This window comes from Electrophorus electricus, chromosome 1 (assembly GCF_041902795.1).
Source record: "Electrophorus electricus isolate QZ-2024a chromosome 1, ASM4190279v1, whole genome shotgun sequence".
Lineage (NCBI taxonomy): Eukaryota > Metazoa > Chordata > Actinopteri > Gymnotiformes > Gymnotidae > Electrophorus > Electrophorus electricus.
Window position 1 is genome coordinate 3,871,221 of NC_137497.1, and position 20,000 is coordinate 3,891,220.

Below are 20,000 nucleotides of genomic sequence, written 5' to 3' on the forward strand. Positions count from 1 at the left end.
CTGTGAGAGAGAGAGAGAGACAGAACTATTATCTGTGTGAGAGAGAGAGAGAGAGAGAGAGACAGAACTATTATCTGTGAGAGAGAGAGAGACAGAACTATTATCTGTGTGAGAGAGAGAGAGAGACAGAACTATTATCTGTGTGAGAGAGAGAGAGAGACAGAACTATTATCTGTGAGAGAGAGAGACAACTATTATCTGTGTGAGAGAGAGAGAGACAGAACTATTATCTGTGTGTGAGAGAGAGAGACAGAACTATTATCTGTGAGTGAGAGAGAGAGACAGAACTATTATCTGTGAGAGAGAGAGAGAGAGAACTATTATCTGTGAGAGAGAGAGAGAGAGAGAGAACTATTATCTGTGTGAGAGAGATAGAGAGAGAGAACTATTATCTGTGTGAGAGAGAGAGAGAGAGAACTATTATCTGTGTGAGAGAGAGAGAGAGAACTATTATCTGTGTGAGAGAGAGAGAGAGAACTATTATCTGTGTGAGAGAGAGAGACAGAACTATTATCTGTGAGAGAGAGAGAGAGAGACAGAACTATTACCTGTGTGAGAGAGAGAGAGACAGAACTATTATCTGTGTGAGAGAGAGAGAGAGACAGAACTATTATCTGTGAGAGAGAGAGAGAGACAGAACTATTATCTGTGTGAGAGAGAGAGAGAGACAGAGAGACAGAACTATTATCTGTGAGAGAGAGAGAGAGAGACAGAACTATTATCTGTGTGAGAGAGAGAGAGAGACAGAACTATTATCTGTGTGAGAGAGAGAGAGACAGAACTATTATCTGTGTGTGAGAGAGAGAGACAGAACTATTATCTGTGAGTGAGAGAGAGAGACAGAACTATTATCTGTGAGAGAGAGAGACAGAACTATTATCTGTGAGAGAGAGAGACAGAACTATTATCTGTGAAAGAGAGAGAGAGAGAGAGAGAGAACTATTATCTGTGTGAGAGAGAGAGAGAGAACTATTATCTGTGTGTGAGAGAGAGAGAGAACTATTATCTGTGTGAGAGAGAGAGACAGAACTATTATCTGTGTGTGAGAGAGAGAGACAGAACTATTATCTGTGTGAGAGAGAGAGAGACAGAACTATTATCTGTGTGAGAGAGAGAGAGACAGAACTATTATCTGTGAGAGAGAGAGAGAGACAGAACTATTATCTGTGTGAGAGAGAGAGAGAACTATTATCTGTGTGAGAGAGAGAGACAGAACTATTATCTGTGTGAGAGAGAGAGACAGAACTATTATCTGTGTGAGAGAGAGAGAGACAGAACTATTATCTGTGTGAGAGAGAGAGAGAGAGACAGAACTATTATCTGTGAGAGAGAGATAGAGAGAGAGAACTATTTGTGTGAGAGAGAGAGTGACAGAACTATTATCTGTGTGAGAGAGAGAGAGAGACAGAATTATTATCTGTGTGAGGGAGAGAGAGAGACAGAACTATTATCTGTGTGAGAGAGAGAGAGACAGAACTATTATCTGTGTGAGAGAGAGAGACAGAACTATTATCTGTGTGAGAGAGAGAGAGAGAGATACAGAACTATTCTCTGTGTGAGAGAGAGACAGAACTATTCTCTGTGTGAGAGAGAGACAGAACTATTATCTGTGTGTGAGAGAGAGAGACAGAACTATTATCTGTGAGAGAGAGAGAGACAGAACTATTATCTGTGTGAGAGAGGGAGAGAGAGAGAGAGAGAGAGAGAAAGACAGAACTATTATCTGTGTGAGAGAGATAGAGAGAGAGAACTATTATCTGTGAGAGAGAGAGAGAGAGAACTATTATCTGTGAGAGAGAGAGAGAGAGAGAACTATTATCTGTGTGAGAGAGATAGAGAGAGAGAACTATTATCTGTGTGAGAGAGAGAGAGAGAGAACTATTATCTGTGTGTGAGAGAGAGAGAGAACTATTATCTGTGTGAGAGAGAGAGAGAGAACTATTATCTGTGTGAGAGAGAGAGACAGAACTATTATCTGTGAGAGAGAGAGAGAGAGACAGAACTATTATCTGTGTGAGAGAGAGAGAGAGAACTATTATCTGTGAGAGAGAGAGAGAGACAGAACTATTATCTGTGTGAGAGAGAGAGAGAGAGAACTATTATCTGTGTGAGAGAGAGAGAGAACTATTATCTGTGTGAGAGAGAGAGAGAGAACTATTATCTGTGTGAGAGAGAGAGACAGAACTATTATCTGTGTGAGAGAGAGAGAGACAGAACTATTATCTGTGAGAGAGAGAGAGAGACAGAACTATTATCTGTGTGAGAGAGAGAGAGAGAGAGAGAGAGACAGAACTATTATCTGTGAGAGAGAGAGAGACAGAACTATTATCTGTGTGAGAGAGAGAGAGAGACAGAACTATTATCTGTGTGAGAGAGAGAGAGAGACAGAACTATTATCTGTGAGAGAGAGAGACAGAACTATTATCTGTGTGTGAGAGAGAGAGACAGAACTATTATCTGTGAGTGAGAGAGAGAGACAGAACTATTATCTGTGAGAGAGAGAGACAGAACTATTATCTGTGAGAGAGAGAGACAGAACTATTATCTGTGAGAGAGAGAGACAGAACTATTATCTGTGAAAGAGAGAGAGAGAGAGACAGAACTATTATCTGTGAGAGAGAGAGAGAGACAGAACTATTATCTGTGAGAGAGAGAGAGAGACAGAACTATTATCTGTGAGAGAGAGAGAGAGACAGAACTATTATCTGTGAGAGAGAGAGAGAGAGACAGAACTATTATCTGTGAGAGAGAGAGACAGAACTATTATCTGTGTGAGAGAGAGAGAGACAGAACTATTATCTGTGAGAGAGAGAGAGAGACAGAACTATTATCTGTGAGAGAGAGAGAGACAGAACTATTATCTGTGAGAGAGAGAGAGAGACAGAACTATTATCTGTGAGAGAGAGAGAGAGACAGAACTATTATCTGTGAGAGAGAGAGAGAGAGACAGAACTATTATCTGTGAGAGAGAGAGAGAGACAGTACTATTATCTGTGAGAGAGAGAGAGAGACAGAACTATTATCTGTGAGAGAGATAGAGAGAGAGAGAGAGAGAGAGTGACAGAACTATTATCTGTGAGAGAGATAGAGAGAGAGAGAGAGAGAGAGTGACAGAACTATTATCTGTGAGAGAGAGAGAGAGACAGAACTATTAACTTTGTGAGATAGAGAGAGACAGAACTATTTGTGTGAGAGAGAGAGACAGAACTATTATCTGTGTGAGAGAGAGAGACAGAACTATTATCTGTGTGAGGGAGAGAGAGAGAGAGAGAGAGTGACAGAATTATTATCTGTGTGAGAGAGAGAGAGACAGAACTATTATCTGTGTGAGAGAGAGAGAGAGAGAACTATTATCTGTGTGTGAGAGAGAGACAGAACTATTATCTGTGAGAGAGAGAGAGACAGAACTATTCTCTGTGTGAGAGAGAGAGACAGAACTATTCTCTGTGTGAGAGAGAGAGACAGAACTATTCTCTGTGTGAGAGAGAGAGACAGAACTATTATCTGTGAGAGAGAGAGACAGAACTATTATATGTGAGAGAGAGAGAGAGAGAGAGAGACAGAACTATTATCTGTGAGAGAGATAGAGAGAGAGAACTATTATCTGTGTGAGAGAGATAGAGAGAGAGAACTATTATCTGTGAGAGAGAGAGAGAGAGAACTATTATCTGTGTGAGAGAGGGAGAGAGAGAGAGAGAGAGAGAGAAAGACAGAACTATTATCTGTGAGAGAGATAGAGAGAGAGAACTATTATCTGTGTGAGAGAGATAGAGAGAGAGAACTATTATCTGTGTGAGAGAGAGAGAGAGAACTATTATCTGTGTGAGAGAGAGACAGAACTATTATCTGTGTGAGAGAGAGAGACAGAACTATTATCTGTGTGAGAGACAGAGAGAGACAGAACTATTATCTGTGAGAGAGAGAGAGAGAACTATTATCTGTGTGAGAGAGAGAGAGAGAACTATTATCTGTGTGAGAGAGAGAGAGAGAACTATTATCTGTGTGAGAGACAGAGAGAGACAGAACTATTATCTGTGAGAGAGAGAGAGAGAGAGAGACAGAACTATTATCTGTGTGAGAGAGAGAGACAGAACTATTATCTGTGTGAGAGAGAGAGAGAGAGAGAGAGACAGAACTATTATCTGTGAGAGAGAGATAGAGAGAGAGAACTATTTGTGTGAGAGAGAGAGTGACAGAACTATTATCTGTGTGAGAGAGAGAGAGACAGAATTATTATCTGTGTGAGGGAGAGAGAGAGACAGAATTATTATCTGTGTGAGAGAGAGAGAGACAGAACTATTATGTGTGTGAGAGAGAGAGAGACAGAACTATTATCTGTGTGAGAGAGATAGAGAGAGAGAACTATTATCTTTGAGAGAGAGAGAGAGACAGAACTATTATCTGTGTGAGAGAGAGAGACAGAACTATTATCTGTGTGAGAGAGAGAGAGACAGAACTATTATCTGTGTGAGAGAGAGAGAAACAGAACTATTATCTGTGTGAGAGAGAGAGAGAGAGACAACTATTATCTGTGTGAGAGAGAGAGAGACAGAACTATTATCTGTGAGAGAGAGAGAGAGAGACAGAACTATTATCTTTGAGAGAGAGAGAGACAGAACTATTAACTGTGTGTGAGAGAGAGACAGAACTATTATCTGTGTGAGAGAGAGAGTGACAGAACTATTATCTGTGTGAGAGAGAGAGAGAGAGAGAGAGAGACAGAACTATTATCTGTGAGAGAGAGATAGAGAGAGAACTATTTGTGTGAGAGAGAGAGTGACAGAACTATTATCTGTGTGAGAGAGAGAGAGACAGAATTATTATCTGTGTGAGGGAGAGAGAGAGACAGAATTATTATCTGTGTGAGGGAGAGAGAGAGACAGAACTATTATCTGTGTGAGAGAGAGAGACAGAACTATTATCTGTGTGAGAGAGAGACAGAACTATTATCTGTGTGAGAGAGAGAGAGAGAGACAACTATTATCTGTGTGAGAGAGAGAGAGAGAGACAACTATTATCTGTGTGTGAGAGAGAGAGACAGAACTATTATCTGTGAGAGAGAGAGAGAGAGAGACAGAACTATTATCTTTGAGATAGAGAGAGACAGAACTATTAACTGTGTGTGAGAGAGAGACAGAACTATTATCTGTGTGAGAGGGAGAGAGAGAGAGAGAGAGAGAGAGAGTGACAGAACTATTATCTGAGAGAGAGAGAGAGAGAGAGACAGAACTATTAACTTTGTGAGAGAGAGAGACAGAACTATTTGTGTGAGAGAGAGAGACAGAACTATTATCTGTGTGTGAGAGAGAGACAGAACTATTATCTGTGTGAGAGGGAGAGAGAGAGAGACAGAACTATTATCTGTGAGAGAGAGAGAGAGACAGAACTATTTGTGTGAGAGAGAGAGAGAGAGAGAGAGAGTGACAGAATTATTATCTGTGTGAGAGAGAGAGAGAGACAGAACTATTCTCTGTGTGAGAGAGAGAGACAGAACTATTATCTGTGTGAGAGAGAGAGACAGAACTATTATATGTGAGAGAGAGAGAGAAAGACAGAACTATTATCTGTGAGAGAGAGAGAGAGAGAGAGAGAGACAGAACTATTATCTGTGAGAGAGATAGAGAGAGAGAACTATTATCTGTGTGAGAGAGATAGAGAGAGAGAACTATTATCTGTGAGAGAGAGAGAGACAGAACTATTATCTGTGTGAGAGAGAGAGAGACAGAACTATTATCTGTGTGAGAGAGAGAGAGACAGAACTATTATCTGTGTGAGAGAGAGAGAGACAGAACTATTATCTGTGTGAGAGAGAGAGAGACAGAACTATTATCTGTGTGAGAGAGAGACAGAACTATTATCTGTGTGAGAGAGAGAGAGACAGAACTATTATCTGTGTGAGAGAGAGAGAGACAGAACTATTATCTGTGTGAGAGAGAGAGAAACAGAACTATTATCTGTGTGAGAGAGAGAGAGAGACAGAACTATTATCTGTGAGAGAGAGAGAGACAGAACTATTATCTGTGAGAGAGAGAGAGACAGAACTATTATCTGTGTGTGAGAGAGAGAGAGAGAGAGAGAGAGAGAGAGTGACAGAACTATTATCTGTGAGAGAGAGAGAGAGAGACAGAACTATTATCTGTGAGAGAGAGAGAGAGAGAGAGACAGAACTATTATCTGTGTGAGAGAGAGAGAGACAGAACTATTATCTGTGTGAGAGAGAGAGAGAGACAGAACTATTATCTGTGTGAGAGAGAGAGACAGAACTATTATCTGTGTGAGAGAGAGAGACAGAACTATTATCTGTGTGAGAGAGAGAGAGAGAGAGAGAGACAGAACTATTATCTGTGTGAGAGAGAGAGAGAGACAGAACTATTATCTGTGTGAGAGAGAGAGAGAGACAGAACTATTATCTGTGTGAGAGAGAGAGAGAGAGAGAGAACTATTATCTGTGTGAGAGGGAGAGAGAGAGAGAGAGAGAGTGACAGAATTATTATCTGTGTGTGAGAGAGAGAGTGACAGAATTATTATCTATGTGAGAGAGAGAGAGAGACAGAACTATTATCTGTGTGAGAGGGAGAGAGAGAGAGAGAGAGAGAGAGAGAGAGACAGAACTATTATCTGTGTGAGAGAGAGAGAGAGACAGAACTATTATCTGTGTGAGAGAGAGAGAGACAGAACTTTTATCTGTGTGAGAGAGAGAGAGACAGAACTATTATCTGTGTGTGAGAGAGAGACAGAACTATTATCTGTGAGAGAGAGAGAGAGAGAGAGACAGAACTATTATCTGTGAGAGAGAGAGAGACAGAACTATTATCTGTGAGATAGAGAGAGACAGAACTATTTGTGTGAGAGAGAGAGACAGAACTATTATCTGTGTGAGAGAGAGAGACAGAACTATTATCTGTGTGAGGGAGAGAGAGACAGAGAGAGTGACAGAATTATTATCTGTGTGAGAGAGAGAGAGACAGAACTATTATCTGTGTGAGAGAGAGAGAGAGAGAACTATTATCTGTGTGTGAGAGAGAGACAGAACTATTATCTGTGAGAGAGAGAGAGACAGAACTATTCTCTGTGTGAGAGAGAGAGACAGAACTATTCTCTGTGTGAGAGAGAGAGACAGAACTATTCTCTGTGTGAGAGAGAGAGACAGAACTATTATCTGTGAGAGAGAGAGACAGAACTATTATATGTGAGAGAGAGAGAGAAAGACAGAACTATTATCTGTGAGAGAGAGAGAGAGAGAGAGAGAGAGACAGAACTATTATCTGTGAGAGAGATAGAGAGAGAGAACTATTATCTGTGTGAGAGAGATAGAGAGAGAGAACTATTATCTGTGTGAGAGAGAGAGACAGAACTATTATCTGTGAGAGAGAGAGACAGAACTATTATATGTGAGAGAGAGAGAGAAAGACAGAACTATTACCTGTGAGAGAGAGAGAGAGAGAGAGAGACAGAACTATTATCTGTGAGAGAGATAGAGAGAGAGAACTATTATCTGTGTGAGAGAGATAGAGAGAGAGAACTATTATCTGTGAGAGAGAGAGAGAGAGAACTATTATCTGTGTGAGAGAGGGAGAGAGAGAGAGAGAGAGAGAGAGAGAAAGACAGAACTATTATCTGTGAGAGAGATAGAGAGAGAGAACTATTATCTGTGTGAGAGAGATAGAGAGAGAGAACTATTATCTGTGAGAGAGAGAGAGAACTATTATCTGTGTGAGAGAGAGAGAGAGAGAGAACTATTATCTGTGTGAGAGAGAGAGAGAGAACTATTATCTGTGTGAGAGAGAGACAGAACTATTATCTGTGTGAGAGACAGAGAGAGACAGAACTATTATCTGTGAGAGAGAGAGAGAGAGAGAGACAGAACTATTATCTGTGTGAGAGAGAGAGACAGAACTATTATCTGTGTGAGAGAGAGAGAGAGAGAGAGACAGAACTATTATCTGTGAGAGAGAGATAGAGAGAGAGAACTATTTGTGTGAGAGAGAGAGTGACAGAACTATTATCTGTGTGAGGGAGAGAGAGAGACAGAATTATTATCTGTGTGAGGGAGAGAGAGAGACAGAATTATTATCTGTGTGAGAGAGAGAGACAGAATTATTATCTGTGTGAGAGAGAGAGAGACAGAACTATTGTGTGTGAGAGAGAGAGAGACAGAACTATTATCTGTGTGAGAGAGATAGAGAGAGAGAACTATTATCTGTGAGAGAGAGAGAGAGACAGAACTATTATCTGTGTGAGAGGGAGAGAGAGAGAGAGAGAGAGAGTGACAGAACTATTATCTGTGTGAGAGAGAGAGAGAGAGAGAGACAGAACTATTATCTGTGAGAGAGAGATAGAGAGAGAGAACTATTTGTGTGAGAGAGAGAGTGACAGAACTATTATCTGTGTGAGAGAGAGAGACAGAACTATTATCTGTGTGAGGGAGAGAGAGAGACAGAATTATTATCTGTGTGAGGGAGAGAGAGAGACAGAACTATTATCTGTGTGAGAGAGAGACAGAACTATTATCTGTGTGAGAGAGAGAGAGAGAGAGACAACTATTATCTGTGTGTGAGAGAGAGAGACAGAACTATTATCTGTGAGAGAGAGAGAGAGAGACAGAACTATTATCTTTGAGAGAGAGAGAGACAGAACTATTAACTGTGTGTGAGAGAGAGACAGAACTATTATCTGTGTGAGAGGGAGAGAGAGAGAGAGAGAGAGAGAGAGAGTGACAGAACTATTATCTGAGAGAGAGAGAGAGAGAGAGACAGAACTATTAACTTTGTGAGAGAGAGAGACAGAACTATTTGTGTGAGAGAGAGAGACAGAACTATTATCTGTGTGAGAGGGAGAGAGAGAGAGAGAGAGTGACAGAACTATTATCTGTGAGAGAGAGAGAGAGACAGAACTATTAACTTTGTGAGAGAGAGAGAGACAGAACTATTTGTGTGAGAGAGAGAGAGACAGAACTATTATCTGTGTGAGAGAGAGAGACAGAACTATTATCTGTGTGAGGGAGAGAGAGAGAGAGAGAGAGAGAGTGACAGAATTATTATCTGTGTGAGAGAGAGAGAGAGACAGAACTATTCTCTGTGTGAGAGAGAGAGACAGAACTATTATCTGTGAGAGAGAGAGAGACAGAACTATTATATGTGAGAGAGAGAGAGAAAGACAGAACTATTATCTGTGAGAGAGAGAGAGAGAGAGAGAGACAGAACTATTATCTGTGAGAGAGATAGAGAGAGAGAACTATTATCTGTGTGAGAGAGATAGAGAGAGAGAACTATTATCTGTGAGAGAGAGAGAGAGACAGAACTATTATCTGTGTGAGAGAGAGAGAGACAGAACTATTATCTGTGTGAGAGAGAGAGAGACAGAACTATTATCTGTGTGAGAGAGAGAGACAGAACTATTATCTGTGTGAGAGAGAGAGAGACAGAACTATTATCTGTGTGAGAGAGAGAGAGACAGAACTATTATCTGTGTGAGAGAGAGAGAGAGAGACAGAACTATTATCTGTGTGAGAGAGAGAGAGACAGAACTATTATCTGTGTGAGAGAGAGAGAGACAGAACTATTATCTGTGTGAGAGAGAGAGAAACAGAACTATTATCTGTGTGAGAGAGAGAGAAACAGAACTATTATCTGTGTGAGAGAGAGAGAGAGACAGAACTATTATCTGTGAGAGAGAGAGAGACAGAACTATTATCTGTGAGAGAGAGAGAGACAGAACTATTATCTGTGTGTGAGAGAGAGAGAGAGAGAGAGAGAGAGAGAGAGTGACAGAACTATTATCTGTGAGAGAGAGAGAGAGAGACAGAACTATTATCTGTGAGAGAGAGAGAGAGAGAGAGACAGAACTATTATCTGTGTGAGAGAGAGAGAGACAGAACTATTATCTGTGTGAGAGAGAGAGAGACAGAACTATTATCTGTGTGAGAGAGAGAGACAGAACTATTATCTGTGTGAGAGAGAGAGAGAGAGAGAGAGACAGAACTATTATCTGTGTGAGAGAGAGAGAGAGACAGAACTATTATCTGTGTGAGAGAGAGAGAGAGACAGAACTATTATCTGTGTGAGAGAGAGAGAGACAGAACTATTTGTGTGAGAGAGAGAGTGACAGAACTATTATCTGTGTGAGAGAGAGAGAGACAGAATTATTATCTGTGTGAGAGAGAGAGAGAGAGACAGAACTATTATCTGTGTGAGAGAGAGTGAGAGACAGAACTATTATCTGTGTGAGAGAGAGAGAGAGACAGAACTATTATCTGTGTGAGAGAGAGAGAGACAGAACTATTATCTGTGTGAGAGGGAGAGAGAGAGAGAGAGAGAGTGACAGAATTATTATCTATGTGAGAGAGAGAGAGAGACAGAACTATTATCTGTGTGAGAGAGAGAGAGACAGAACTATTATCTGTGTGTGAGAGAGAGACAGAACTATTATCTGTGTGAGAGGGAGAGAGAGAGAGAGAGAGAGAGAGTGACAGAACTATTATCTGTGAGAGAGAGAGAGAGAGAGACAGAACTATTATCTGTGTGAGAGAGAGAGAGATACAGAACTATTCTCTGTGTGAGAGACAGAGACAGAACTATTCTCTGTGTGAGAGAGAGAGACAGAACTATTCTCTGTGTGAGAGAGAGAGACAGAACTATTATCTGTGTGTGAGAGAGAGAGAGAGAGAGACAGAACTATTATCTGTGTGAGAGAGAGAGAGAGACAGAACTATTATCTGTGTGAGAGAGAGAGACAGAACTATTTGTGTGAGAGAGAGAGTGACAGAACTATTATCTGTGTGAGAGAGAGAGAGACAGAATTATTATCTGTGTGAGGGAGAGAGAGAGACAGAATTATTATCTGTGTGAGAGAGAGAGAGAGACAGAACTATTATCTGTGTGAGAGAGAGAGAGAGACAGAACTATTATCTGTGTGAGAGAGAGAGAGAGACAGAACTATTATCTGTGTGAGAGAGAGTGAGAGACAGAACTATTATCTGTGTGAGAGAGAGAGAGAGACAGAACTATTATCTGTGTGAGAGAGAGAGAGAGACAGAACTATTATCTGTGTGTGAGAGAGAGAGACAGAACTATTATCTGTGTGAGAGAGAGTGAGAGACAGAACTATTATCTGTGTGAGAGAGAGAGAGAGACAGAATTATTATCTGTGTGAGAGAGAGAGAGTAACAGAATTATTATCTATGTGAGAGAGAGAGAGAGACAGAACTATTATCTGTGTGAGAGGGAGAGAGAGAGAGAGAGAGAGAGAGAGAGAGAGAGAGAGACAGAACTATTATCTGTGTGAGAGAGAGAGAGAGACAGAACTATTATCTGTGTGAGAGAGAGAGAGAGACAGAACTATTATCTGTGTGAGAGAGGGAGAGAGAGAGAGAGAGAGAGAGAAAGACAGAACTATTATCTGTGTGTGAGAGAGAGAGAGAACTATTATCTGTGAGAGAGAGAGAGACAGAACTATTATCTGTGTGAGAGAGAGACAGAACTATTATCTGTGTGAGAGAGAGAGAGACAGAACTATTATCTGTGTGAGAGAGAGAGAGACAGAACTATTATCTGTGTGAGAGAGAGAGAGACAGAACTATTATCTGTGTGAGAGAGAGAGAGACAGAACTATTATCTGTGTGAGAGAGAGAGAGACAGAACTATTATCTGTGAGAGAGAGAGAGACAGAACTATTATCTGTGTGAGAGAGAGAGACAGAACTATTATCTGTGTGAGAGAGAGAGAGACAGAACTATTATCTGTGTGAGAGAGAGACAGAACTATTATCTGTATGAGAGAGAGAGAGAGAGAGACAGAACTATTATCTGTGTGTGAGAGAGAGAGACAGAACTATTATCTGTGTGAGAGGGAGAGAGAGAGAGAGAGAGAGTGACAGAATTATTATCTGTGTGAGAGAGAGAGAGAGACAGAACTATTATCTGTGTGTGAGAGAGAGAGAGACAGAACTATTATCTGTGTGAGAGAGAGAGAGACAGAACTATTATCTGTGTGAGAGAGAGAGAGAGACAGAACTATTATCTGTGTGAGAGAGGGAGAGAGAGAGAGAGAGAGAGAGAGAGAGAGAGAGAGAAAGACAGAACTATTATCTGTGTGTGAGAGAGAGAGAGAACTATTATCTGTGAGAGAGAGAGAGACAGAACTATTATCTGTGTGAGAGAGAGAGAGACAGAACTATTATCTGTGTGAGAGAGAGAGAGACAGAACTATTATCTGTGTGAGAGAGAGAGAGACAGAACTATTATCTGTGTGAGAGAGAGAGAGACAGAACTATTATCTGTGTGAGAGAGAGAGAGACAGAACTATTATCTGTGTGTGAGAGAGAGAGACAGAACTATTATCTGTGTGAGAGAGAGAGAGACAGAACTATTATCTGTGTGAGAGAGAGAGAGACAGAACTATTATCTGTGTGAGAGAGAGACAGAACTATTATCTGTATGAGAGAGAGAGAGAGAGAGAGACAGAACTATTATCTGTGTGAGAGAGAGAGACAGAACTATTATCTGTGAGAGAGAGAGAGAGAGAGACAGAACTATTATCTGTGAGAGAGAGAGAGACAGAACTATTATCTGTGTGTGAGAGAGAGACAGAACTATTATCTGTGTGAGAGAGAGAGACAGAACTATTATCTGTGTGAGAGAGAGAGAGACAGAACTATTTGTGTGAGAGAGAGAGAGAGAGAGAGACAGAACTATTAACTTTGTGAGAGAGAGAGAGAGACAGAACTATTTGTGTGAGAGAGAGAGACAGAATTATTATCTGTGTGAGAGAGAGATAGAGACAGAACTATTATCTGTGTGAGAGAGAGAGAGAGACAGAACTATTCTCTGTGTGAGAGAGAGAGACAGAACTATTATCTGTGAGAGAGAGAGACAGAACTATTATCTGTGAGAGAGAGAGACAGAACTATTATCTGTGAGAGAGAGAGAGAGAGAGACAGAACTATCATCTGTGAGAGAGAGAGAGAGACAGAACTATCATCTGTGAGAGAGAGAGAGAGAGACAGAACTATCATCTGTGAGAGAGAGAGAGAGAGACAGAACTATTATCTGTGAGAGAGATAGAGAGAGAGAACTATTATCTGTGTGAGAGAGATAGAGAGAGAGAACTATTATCTGTGAGAGAGAGAGAGAGAGAACTATTATCTGTGTGAGAGAGGGAGAGAGAGAGAGAGAGAGAGAGAAAGACAGAACTATTATCTGTGAGAGAGATAGAGAGAGAGAACTATTATCTGTGTGAGAGAGAGAGAGAGAACTATTATCTGTGTGAGAGAGAGAGAGAGAACTATTATCTGTGTGAGAGAGAGAGAGAGACAGAACTATTATCTGTGAGAGAGAGAGAGAGACAGAACTATTATCTGTGTGAGAGAGAGAGAGACAGAACTATTATCTGTGTGAGAGAGAGAGAGACAGAACTATTATCTGTGAGAGAGAGAGAGAGACAGAACTATTATCTGTGTGAGAGAGAGAGAGAGAGAGAGAGAGACAGAACTATTTTCTGTGAGAGAGAGAGAGAGAGACAGAACTATTATCTGTGTGAGAGAGAGAGAGAGACAGAACTATTATCTGTGTGTGAGAGAGAGAGAGACAACTATTATCTGTGTGAGAGAGAGAGAGACAACTATTATCTGTGTGAGAGAGAGAGAGACAGAACTATTATCTGTGTGAGAGAGAGAGACAGAACTATTATCTGTGAGAGAGAGAGAGACAGAACTATTATCTGTGAGAGAGAGAGAGACAGAACTATTATCTGTGAGAGAGAGAGACAGAACTATTATCTGTGAGAGAGAGAGAGACAGAACTATTATCTGTGAGAGAGAGAGAGAGACAGAACTATTATCTGTGAGAGAGAGAGAGAGAGACAGAACTATTATCTGTGAGAGAGAGAGAGAGACAGAACTATTATCTGTGAGAGAGAGAGAGAGACAGAACTATTATCTGTGAGAGAGAGAGAGAGACAGAACTATTATCTGTGAGAGAGAGAGAGAGAGACAGAACTGTTATCTGTGAGAGAGGGAGAGAGAGACAGAACTATTATCTGTGTGAGAGAGAGAGAGAGAGAGAGAGAGAGAGAGAGAGAAAGACAGAACTATTATCTGTGAGAGAGATAGAGAGAGAGAACTATTATCTGTGTGAGAGATAGAGAGAGAGAACTATTATCTGTGAGAGAGAGAGAGAGAACTATTATCTGTGAGAGAGAGAGAGAACTATTATCTGTGTGAGAGAGAGAGAGAGAACTATTATCTGTGAGAGAGAGAGACAGAACTATTATCTGTGTGAGAGAGAGACAGAACTATTATCTGTGTGAGAGAGAGAGAGAGAGAGAGAGAGATACAGAACTATTCTCTGTGTGAGAGAGAGAGACAGAACTATTCTCTGTGTGAGAGAGAGAGACAGAACTATTATCTGTGTGTGAGAGAGAGAGAGAGAGAGACAGAACTATTATCTGTGTGAGAGAGAGAGAGAGACAGAACTATTATCTGTGTGAGAGAGAGAGAGAGAGAGAGAGAGAGAGTGACAGAATTATTATCTGTGTGAGAGAGAGAGAGTGACAGAACTATTATCTGTGTGAGAGGGAGAGAGAGAGAGAGAGAGAGAGACAGAACTATTATCTGTGTGAGAGAGAGAGAGACAGAACTATTATCTGTGTGAGAGAGAGAGAGAAACAGAACTATTATCTGTGTGAGAGAGGGAGAGAGAGAGAGAGAGAGAGAGAGAAAGACAGAACTATTATCTGTGTGAGAGAGAGATAGAACTATTATCTGTGTGAGAGAGAGAGACAGAACTATTATCTGTGAGAGAGAGAGAGACAGAACTATTATCTGTGTGTGAGAGAGAGAGACAGAACTATTATCTGTGTGAGAGAGAGAGAGAGAGAGACAGAACTATTCTCTGTGTGAGAGAGAGTGACAGAATTATTATCTGTGTGAGAGAGAGAGAGTGACAGAATTATTATCTATGTGAGAGAGAGAGAGACAGAACTATTATCTGTGTGAGAGGGAGAGAGAGAGAGAGAGAGAGAGAGAGAGAGAGAGAGAGAGAGAGAGACAGAACTATTATCTGTGTGAGAGAGAGAGAGAGACAGAACTATTATCTGTGTGAGAGAGAGAGAGAGACAGAACTATTATCTGTGTGAGAGAGGGAGAGAGAGAGAGAGAGAGAGAGAAAGACAGAACTATTATCTGTGTGTGAGAGAGAGAGAGAACTATTATCTGTGAGAGAGAGAGAGACAGAACTATTATCTGTGTGAGAGAGAGACAGAACTATTATCTGTGTGAGAGAGAGAGAGACAGAACTATTATCTGTGTGAGAGAGAGAGAGACAGAACTATTATCTGTGTGAGAGAGAGAGAGAGAGACAGAACTATTATCTGTGTGAGAGAGAGAGAGACAGAACTATTATCTGTGTGAGAGAGAGAGAGACAGAACTATTATCTGTGTGAGAGAGAGAGAGACAGAACTATTATCTGTGTGTGAGAGAGAGAGACAGAACTATTATCTGTGTGAGAGAGAGAGAGACAGAACTATTATCTGTGTGAGAGAGAGAGAGACAGAACTATTATCTGTGTGAGAGAGAGAGAGACAGAACTATTATCTGTGTGAGAGAGAGACAGAACTATTATCTGTATGAGAGAGAGAGAGAGAGACAGAACTATTATCTGTGTGTGAGAGAGAGAGACAGAACTATTATCTGTGAGAGAGAGAGAGAGAGACAGAACTATTATCTGTGTGAGAGAGAGTGAGAGACAGAACTATTATCTGTGTGAGAGAGAGAGAGAGACAGAACTATTATCTGTGTGAGAGAGAGAGAGAGACAGAACTATTATCTGTGTGTGAGAGAGAGAGACAGAACTATTATCTGTGTGAGAGAGAGTGAGAGACAGAACTATTATCTGTGTGAGAGAGAGAGAGAGACAGAATTATTATCTGTGTGAGAGAGAGAGAGTGACAGAATTATTATCTATGTGAGAGAGAGAGAGAGACAGAACTATTATCTGTGTGAGAGGGAGAGAGAGAGAGAGAGAGAGAGAGAGAGAGAGAGAGACAGAACTATTATCTGTGTGAGAGAGAGAGAGAGACAGAACTATTATCTGTGTGAGAGAGAGAGAGAGACAGAACTATTATCTGTGTGAGAGAGGGAGAGAGAGAGAGAGAGAGAGAGAAAGACAGAACTATTATCTGTGTGTGAGAGAGAGAGAGAACTATTATCTGTGAGAGAGAGAGAGACAGAACTATTATCTGTGTGAGAGAGAGACAGAACTATTATCTGTGTGAGAGAGAGAGAGACAGAACTATTATCTGTGTGAGAGAGAGAGAGACAGAACTATTATCTGTGTGAGAGAGAGAGAGACAGAACTATTATCTGTGTGAGAGAGAGAGAGACAGAACTATTATCTGTGTGAGAGAGAGAGAGACAGAACTATTATCTGTGAGAGAGAGAGAGACAGAACTATTATCTGTGTGAGAGAGAGAGACAGAACTATTATCTGTGTGAGAGAGAGAGACAGAACTATTATCTGTGTGAGAGAGAGAGAGACAGAACTATTATCTGTGTGAGAGAGAGACAGAACTATTATCTGTATGAGAGAGAGAGAGAGAGACAGAACTATTATCTGTGTGTGAGAGAGAGAGACAGAACTATTATCTGTGTGAGAGGGAGAGAGAGAGAGAGAGAGAGTGACAGAATTATTATCTGTGTGAGAGAGAGAGAGAGACAGAACTATTATCTGTGTGTGAGAGAGAGAGAGACAGAACTATTATCTGTGTGAGAGAGAGAGAGACAGAACTATTATCTGTGTGAGAGAGAGAGAGAGACAGAACTATTATCTGTGTGAGAGAGGGAGAGAGAGAGAGAGAGAGAGAGAGAGAGAGAAAGACAGAACTATTATCTGTGTGTGAGAGAGAGAGAGAACTATTATCTGTGAGAGAGAGAGAGACAGAACTATTATCTGTGTGAGAGAGAGAGAGACAGAACTATTATCTGTGTGAGAGAGAGAGAGACAGAACTATTATCTGTGTGAGAGAGAGAGAGACAGAACTATTATCTGTGTGAGAGAGAGAGAGACAGAACTATTATCTGTGTGAGAGAGAGAGAGACAGAACTATTATCTGTGTGAGAGAGAGAGAGACAGAACTATTATCTGTGTGTGAGAGAGAGAGACAGAACTATTATCTGTGTGAGAGAGAGAGAGACAGAACTATTATCTGTGTGAGAGAGAGAGAGACAGAACTATTATCTGTGTGAGAGAGAGACAGAACTATTATCTGTATGAGAGAGAGAGAGAGAGAGAGAGACAGAACTATTATCTGTGTGAGAGAGAGAGACAGAACTATTATCTGTGAGAGAGAGAGAGAGAGAGACAGAACTATTATCTGTGAGAGAGAGAGAGACAGAACTATTATCTGTGTGTGAGAGAGAGACAGAACTATTATCTGTGTGAGAGAGAGAGACAGAACTATTATCTGTGTGAGAGAGAGAGAGACAGAACTATTTGTGTGAGAGAGAGAGAGAGAGAGACAGAACTATTAACTTTGTGAGAGAGAGAGAGAGAGACAGAACTATTTGTGTGAGAGAGAGAGACAGAATTATTATCTGTGTGAGAGAGAGATAGAGACAGAACTATTATCTGTGTGAGAGAGAGAGAGAGACAGAACTATTCTCTGTGTGAGAGAGAGAGACAGAACTATTATCTGTGAGAGAGAGAGACAGAACTATTATCTGTGAGAGAGAGAGACAGAACTATTATCTGTGAGAGAGAGAGAGAGAGAGACAGAACTATCATCTGTGAGAGAGAGAGAGAGACAGAACTATCATCTGTGAGAGAGAGAGAGAGAGACAGAACTATCATCTGTGAGAGAGAGAGAGAGAGACAGAACTATTATCTGTGAGAGAGATAGAGAGAGAGAACTATTATCTGTGTGAGAGAGATAGAGAGAGAGAACTATTATCTGTGAGAGAGAGAGAGAGAGAACTATTATCTGTGTGAGAGGGAGAGAGAGAGAGAGAGAGAGAGAGAGAGAGAGAGAGAGACAGAACTATTATCTGTGTGAGAGAGAGAGAGAGACAGAACTATTATCTGTGTGAGAGAGAGAGAGAGACAGAACTATTATCTGTGTGAGAGAGGGAGAGAGAGAGAGAGAGAGAGAGAAAGACAGAACTATTATCTGTGTGTGAGAGAGAGAGAGAACTATTATCTGTGAGAGAGAGAGAGACAGAACTATTATCTGTGTGAGAGAGAGACAGAACTATTATCTGTGTGAGAGAGAGAGAGACAGAACTATTATCTGTGTGAGAGAGAGAGAGACAGAACTATTATCTGTGTGAGAGAGAGAGAGAGAGACAGAACTATTATCTGTGTGAGAGAGAGAGAGACAGAACTATTATCTGTGTGAGAGAGAGAGAGACAGAACTATTATCTGTGTGAGAGAGAGAGAGACAGAACTATTATCTGTGTGTGAGAGAGAGAGACAGAACTATTATCTGTGTGAGAGAGAGAGAGACAGAACTATTATCTGTGTGAGAGAGAGAGAGACAGAACTATTATCTGTGTGAGAGAGAGAGAGACAGAACTATTATCTGTGTGAGAGAGAGACAGAACTATTATCTGTATGAGAGAGAGAGAGAGAGACAGAACTATTATCTGTGTGTGAGAGAGAGAGACAGAACTATTATCTGTGAGAGAGAGAGAGAGAGACAGAACTATTATCTGTGTGAGAGAGAGTGAGAGACAGAACTATTATCTGTGTGAGAGAGAGTGAGAGACAGAACTATTATCTGTGTGAGAGAGAGAGAGAGACAGAATTATTATCTGTGTGAGAGAGAGAGAGTGACAGAATTATTATCTATGTGAGAGAGAGAGAGAGACAGAACTATTATCTGTGTGAGAGGGAGAGAGAGAGAGAGAGAGAGAGAGAGAGAGAGAGAGACAGAACTATTATCTGTGTGAGAGAGAGAGAGAGACAGAACTATTATCTGTGTGAGAGAGAGAGAGAGACAGAACTATTATCTGTGTGAGAGAGGGAGAGAGAGAGAGAGAAAGACAGAACTATTATCTGTGTGTGAGAGAGAGAGAGAACTATTATCTGTGAGAGAGAGAGAGACAGAACTATTATCTGTGTGAGAGAGAGACAGAACTATTATCTGTGTGAGAGAGAGAGAGACAGAACTATTATCTGTGTGAGAGAGAGAGAGACAGAACTATTATCTGTGTGAGAGAGAGAGAGACAGAACTATTATCTGTGTGAGAGAGAGAGAGACAGAACTATTATCTGTGTGAGAGAGAGAGAGACAGAACTATTATCTGTGAGAGAGAGAGAGACAGAACTATTATCTGTGTGAGAGAGAGAGACAGAACTATTATCTGTGTGAGAGAGAGAGACAGAACTATTATCTGTGTGAGAGAGAGAGAGACAGAACTATTATCTGTGTGAGAGAGAGAGAGACAGAACTATTATCTGTATGAGAGAGAGAGAGAGAGACAGAACTATTATCTGTGTGTGAGAGAGAGAGACAGAACTATTATCTGTGTGAGAGGGAGAGAGAGAACTATTATCTGTGTGTGAGAGAGAGAGAGAGAGACAGAAGTATTATCTGTGTGTGTGAGAGAGAGAGAGAGAGAGAGACAGAACTATTTTCTGTGTGAGAGAGAGAGAGACAGAACTATTATCTGTGTGAGAGAGAGAGAGAGAGAGATAGAACTATTATCTGTGTGAGAGAGAGAGAGAGAACTATTATCTGTGTGAGAGGGAGAGAGAAAGAGAGACAGAACTCATCTGTGTGAGAGAGAGAGAGAACTATTATCTTTGTGAGAGAGAGAGATCTATTATCTGTGTGAGAGAGAGACAGAACTATTATTTGTGTGAAAGAGGGAGAGAGACAGAACTATTATCTGTGTGAGAGAGAGAAAGAGAGAGAGAGAGAACTATTATCTGTGTGAGAGAGAGAGAGAGAGACAGAACTATTATCTGTGTGAGAGGGAGAGAGAGAGACAGAACTATTATCTGTG

The 20,000-nt window shown here is 40.9% G+C and overlaps 1 protein-coding gene across 3 annotated transcripts in view; it reads left to right on the forward strand.

The window, feature by feature from the left end:
- Positions 1-20,000, forward strand: part of LOC145643369 (uncharacterized) — a 99,169-nt gene that overhangs the window by 75,611 nt on the left and 3,558 nt on the right. The window lies entirely within an intron of this gene.